The sequence below is a fragment of the Phodopus roborovskii genome, unplaced genomic scaffold (genome assembly GCF_943737965.1).
Source record: "Phodopus roborovskii unplaced genomic scaffold, PHOROB, whole genome shotgun sequence".
Classification (NCBI taxonomy): Eukaryota; Metazoa; Chordata; class Mammalia; order Rodentia; family Cricetidae; genus Phodopus; species Phodopus roborovskii.
Genome location: NW_026126618.1, coordinates 2,836,528 through 2,842,533, shown reverse-complemented (window position 1 = coordinate 2,842,533; position 6,006 = coordinate 2,836,528). Strand labels below are relative to the sequence as shown.

The 6,006-nt window shown below is 50.2% G+C and overlaps 2 non-coding genes across 2 annotated transcripts; both read left to right on the top strand.

The window, feature by feature from the left end:
- Positions 1-2,587: 2,587 nt before the first annotated feature.
- Trnad-guc (transfer RNA aspartic acid (anticodon GUC)) lies at positions 2,588-2,659 on the top strand. The gene has a single exon. It is a non-coding gene; the product is annotated as a tRNA-Asp (tRNA).
- A 558-nt stretch (positions 2,660-3,217) lies between these two features.
- Trnaw-cca (transfer RNA tryptophan (anticodon CCA)) lies at positions 3,218-3,289 on the top strand. Its single transcript has one exon. It is a non-coding gene; the product is annotated as a tRNA-Trp (tRNA).
- The last annotated feature ends 2,717 nt before the right edge of the window (positions 3,290-6,006 follow it).

Genomic DNA, 6,006 nt, shown 5'->3' with positions numbered 1-6,006 from the left:
GTCTTGAGAAACTAAAAACAAGGAAACATTTTATTCTCTTTCAATTCCATTAAATTTCATGCACACATATATAATATACTTTGATCATGTCCCCTTCCTCTCATCTTTCTCCCACCAAACCCCTTCTTTCCAACAGCGCCCCTCTTTACACGCACCCCTCCTCCGACCCCCCTGGCAAACATTTATTCAGGGCTTTTTCCCATAAGCTGTACCACAGAGGAATGTGAATCTCCTCCACAGACAGGTGGGGCCTTAGGAGTCCCTCCCCACCCAGGATGGAATCCTGAGGGCTCAGTTCTGCACGGACTTGGAAGCCACAGCTGCTGTGCATTTCATTTCACATCTAAACAGAGCACTTCGCAGCCCTCTTTTACACCCTCTTTCTGCCGCCGTATCCCCTGGGTCTTGGGAAATAGTGTAGGCTTTATTGTTATTAAGATATGCTTTTTAAATTATGTGTGTGGAGGGTGCAGTGCTGGCAAAGGCCAGGGAGCTTCGTGGATCCCTTGGAGATAGAGATACAGATGGTTACAGGCTCCCTGAGTAGATGCTGAAAACCAAACTCCAGTCCGCTGCCACAGCCACACACCCTCTTATCCACTGAGGCATTTTGCCTGCCCCAGTGTTGGCTCCTTAACCGAACTTCCCTCCATCAAACCTGCTTAACTAGTCTCTCTCTCGTTTTATTCGACTAACCTGTTCTTATTGACGCCTAACCTGTTTTTACATTGTTTTATCCCCTGATGTCTATTGCCTGCCTGCCTGATAATGTAAGCACCATATGAACAGGATTTACCCATAGAAATACCTCAATGCGTCCAACCCAGTATCTGTCAGCTATAACAGTCGGTTAGTCAATAATAACACAGGGACAATCATGTTACATGTGTCGTATAAACGCAATGCCCAGGTCTTGCGGCCAGAGCTTGCAGGATCCCCAGGCTCCCCTCACTTCCCACCTGTGTGACTCTGCCTGCCCTTCTCTCGCAGCCCGATTTGCCTCACAGGCTGGTGAGATGAGTGTGAATCATTCTGTGAGATAAGATTACTACCCAGACAGTGCCTTAGCCCCATCAAAAGACCTGAAGCTCCAATAACATCAGCTGCCATTATGCTCTCCATCTCCCTCCTGCGAACGAACGCTGCCAGCCGCGTTTGTAACCGGCCTTTCCCCCAGTGCCCACACCCGGCCCAGGTTAATTACCAGCTTTTCCTTTCCATTTTAGGAAGATGGACAGCAGGTGCTGAGTTGCTAGCGCCTGGCCCGCGCTCTCTGGGCAGGGACAGGGTGAAACCGGCCCTATATGGAGTGGGACAAACAGGTGATTCGGATAACCTGGGTGCCTGCTCCCTGGGTGCCAACTGGAAGACCCGGGCAAGCCCTCTGGATCCTACCCAGAAAAGGGCGTCGCCATAGTTACCGCGGGGACCTTTGGACCTCACCAGAGTTACTGGAGGATGAGAAGCGGACACATGCCGCAGGGTAGGGAGGGCTTTTGCTAGTTGAGGAAGTTAGTGTCGTTAGAGGAGAGAAAAAACTACAGGGCCAAAACACGCCTCATAAATCGCCATTTCTGTCTGTCTGAAACAAATAACCCCTGCCAACAGATGTTATTTTTTTAAAAGTACCTTGTAATATGTGATCTATTAAAATTCACAGCCTGGCATTGGTGTGCACCGCCTTTAATCCCAGAGGCAGGCGGATCTGTGTGAGTTCGAGGCCAGCCTGGTCTACAGGGCGAGTTCCAGGACAGGCTCCAAAGCCACGGAGAAACCCAGCCGCCCCACCTTATTCTTAACACATCGCAAGGTACATGAGTGACAGACAGTTCTAATGCTGTCATTGTCTGCCTGGCTTCTACTGTAACATAAGCACCATGAAATCGTGAATTACGAGAAACCCTGTCTCAAAAAACCAAAATAAATAAGTAAATAATTTTTTTAAAAATATCGCGATTTACACATTAAGTGCATTTAATGCAATGACTGGTACACTGCAAGTTCCATACGTCTCCTGAAACCTTTCGATCGTGTCTGTTTACCTCTGGCTGTATAAATGCACTTGGTGACGAAAATAAAAGTTTGTAACTGAGGCCCCTCCTCGGTGCCCTGGGAAAGTGGCTGCTGTCTTTTCACAGCCCTACGTTAATCGACGCTACACCTTTGTGTTGTTGCTTAAATGCAATACTCCTTAGCCATGTACATTTTAAGTTGCAGACTCCTGAAGACGGACATAGGAGACGGCCGACGGGTAAAATGTCATTTGAAGGTAGCTAACCACGAGCACGGACCCTGTCGTGTCCGATCGGCTCGACCCGTGTCAGAGATCCGGCACTGGAGCGTCAGCTTCCAAACAAAACGCGAATTCGTGAGGCTCTCGGCTCCCGGGCCGTTCGTCACGACTAGCTCCGGCACGAAAGCCCGGCACGTGTGGGAAGCGTGGGGCTCTGCTGAGATATTTTCCACGCACTTGGCTAGAGTCAGCCTGCAGGTGTATTTTAGTGTAAGGAGACGGCGGAGCGGCGTGGTGCCCAGATCACTCCGCCCCTGTCCTTTATGAGACGCCTGGCAGGCAGCTGCTCACAGCTCCTCGTTAGTATAGTGGTTAGTATCCCCGCCTGTCACGCGGGAGACCGGGGTTCAATTCCCCGACGGGGAGGTGGACACGTTTTTGTTGGTCGCCCGCGCTGAAGTCATTTGCGAACCGCGCGCGCGGAGCAGCCGCTTTTAAGCCCAACCCTCCCGGGGAGACGAGAACTCGCTCCCGCCGAGACAGCGCCGAGCGCCCTCGGCCCCCGGCAGCGCGGGGACGGGCGATGACGTCGCGGCCGCCCAGCGCGGAGCAGCGCGCAGGCGCCGTGCGGCGCAGGCCCGCGCGTGCGCAGTGGCGCCCCGCCGGATTACAAAAGGCGGTGACTCCGGGCGCGCGCGGACCGCGTGGGGGAGGGGAGGGGCGTCTCCGCCCCTAACGGCCGGGGCGGGGCGGGGCGGCCGGGCCGGAAGTGGCGGGGACGGCGGAGGAAGCGCGGGTCTCTCGCGAGCGGGCCGCCCGGGTCAGGCGCGCACGCTGGTCTCCCGGTTCCCTCCCAGCCCAGGCGTGGAGCCCGCCAGCGGCCGGGGCGAGGCCCTGAGGGGACGGCGGGGAACGGCCGGGCGGCGCGCGCCAGCCGCCATGGATGCGGAGTCCTAAGGAACCGCGCGAGCCACAGCCCAGCAGGACCTCGTGGCGCAACGGTAGCGCGTCTGACTCCAGATCAGAAGGCTGCGTGTTCGAATCACGTCGGGGTCACGCCTCCCTTTTGTTGTTGTTGTTTTTGATTTCGAATCCACTAGCTTTAAATGCGAGCCGTGGTGTGTGCCCGCCATTTTTCGAAAAACGCTTTTTGGGTTTTAAAGCCTTGTTCAAAAGTTACCATAATGCTTTTAGCTGCTGAAAAATAAGGCTTGCCGTAAATTGAAACGCCCGAAAGCCGTTTGTAGGCTTTGTAAAGTGAAGGGGTTTTTGCTTTTTTTGTTTGTTTGTAATTAATGACTTGAGAAATGGTCTTACTGTTTTGCGTTAAGCATATTATTTTTCACAGCAATTACCCAATGTTGCGGTACTGTTTCTCCAAAAATGGTTTTAATCCGTTTGCCTTTTGAAAACAAGTGCGATCGCGTACAGTTCATTAAACGATAGGGTTTTGAGCAGCAGAAAGTTATATTTTAAGTCACTGGGTGCCATGAAAGCTGTAGGAGCTGGAATGGAGTGATGAAAAGATAATACTAACTCTGCCCCAGGTCACATAGCCCATTACAAGGTGATACAACCTATCCGCCTGCTTTAAAAAGATCAAAGTTTGCACAGATGAAATATCATGTTCGGTTCAAGCTAAGATGAAAAAAATAAATAAAAAAAGTGCACTAGATGCAAAGTGGCGGGAAGGTAGATTTAGTTAAACAGTGAATTAATTGTCTATCCAAAGTTTTGGTGTTGGAGCCCTAATTCACTCCCTTCCCCCATCCTCAGTAACTCGGAATGTGGCTGTTTGGAGACAGACTTTTAAAGCGTTGGTTAAGGAAAAATGATCCTAATGCAGTGGGGCTGGCGGCATGCTTTGGACACACGTCAAGGATGTGTGCTCGTAGAAAGTTCGTGTTACGATAGAACAAGAAGGCGGCAGGGCTGGAGAGGTAAATGAGAGGCAGACCTCCTAATTTATTCTCCGGGAAATGCAGAGCTGTTGTAATAATTCATGACTTGGTCATTCATGGCTTTAACAAGATCACCGAGCCTGGGCGTTGGTGGCACAAGCCTTTAATCCCAGCACTCGGGAGGTTGAGGCAGGCGGATCTCTGTAAACCAGCCAGGTCTTCAGAGAGAGTTCCGTGACAGGATCCAAAGCCACAGATAAACCCTGTCTCTAAAAAAAACTAAACAAAAGACAAGATCACCGAAAACACAGACCATCACAGAACACAGCCTAGACTTTTTCGGGACTGCACCCTGGGGATAATGGGAAGATGAGACTCTAAGTCCTGATTACCATACAAGTCCAAATATACCAAAATGCTATCTAAACTGTGAGGCAGTAGCGTTCTGTTTGCTATCGCGTTGCAGCAATAAAACAATCTAACCAAAGCCATTTGGGGAAGGAAGGGGTTCACTTCAACTTACAAGTTACACTCCCTCCATCATTGAGGAAAATGAAGGCAGGCACTCAAGGAGGAACCAGAAGGAAGACACAGAGAAATGCTGCTTGCTAGAGCCCTCAAACCCACAGCCCAGGACCACCCGCCTGCAAAGGGGACCACCCGGTGGGCCTGGCCTGGCCGAATCCACAGACTAATCTAATCTGGGCATCCCTCCCTAGCAGGTCACACTTCTCAGCTGATTCTAGGCTTTGTGAAATTGACAGAACTAACTAGGGCAAATATATGTACCTATCACCGAATCTCACTATAAGCTCTGGCTGTCCTGGAACTCACCACGTAGACCAGGCTGGCTGTAAACTCGATCTGCCTGTCCCTGCCTCCTGAATCCCAGGACTAAGGTGTGCACCACACACACCACCTGACCGATTACTGTTTTCCTTATAAAACTTCCATCTCGTAGTAGGTCCTACCTAAGTTGGATCTGTGAAGTTTCTTAGAATGATTAATTAGTCGGCTTAGTATAATTTAGAAGTAATCTAACACTGCATTTTAACCACCATAGATAGTGTCTAGGGATTTTATTTTTTACTAATTTATTTACTTAGCTTATGCGTATTGATGTTTTGCCTGCATGTATGTCTATAAGAGGGTGCCAGATCCTTTGGAACTGGAGTTAGACAGTTGTGAGCTGCTGTGTGGGTGCTGGGAATTGAAATTGGGACCTCTGGAAGAGCGGTTCAGTGCTCTTAACCACTGAACCATCTCTTTAGCCACGTGTCCAGGGATTTTAAAAGGTGGGAGACAACAGACTGGAAGTGATATTTTTGCTTAGGGCACATCAGGCATCTACAGTCGGGCTCTTTGTGGGTCACAGATTGAGTGTTGGGCATGGTACTGTGATTAAAACAACCTCAGGGGCTGGAGCACTGGCTGGCTTTTCCTTCCTAAATTCAGTTCCCAGTACCCACACAAGGTGGTTCTCAATTGCCTGTAACTCCAGTTTCAGGAGATGCTAACACCTCTGTCTTCCCGAGGAACCTGCACATGCCCACGCATGACAAGAAAACACACTATTAGGAAAAGATTTTTAAAAAAAAAAATTCAGGAAGCAGGTGGATCTCTGTGAGTTCAAGGCCAACCTGGTCTAGTCTACAAAGTGAGTTCCAGAACAGCTGTGATACAGAGAAACCCTGCCTAAAGAAAACGAATAATAGTAAGGAGGATGTGGTACTGTACCCTTTAATTCCAGCACCCAAGAGGTAGAGGCCCCGGGTCAGGGCCTCAAACATGCTAGATACACTCTACTTTGGAGCCTGTGCTGGAACTCACTATGCAGACTCACAGAGATCTGCCTGCCTCTGCCTCCCAAGT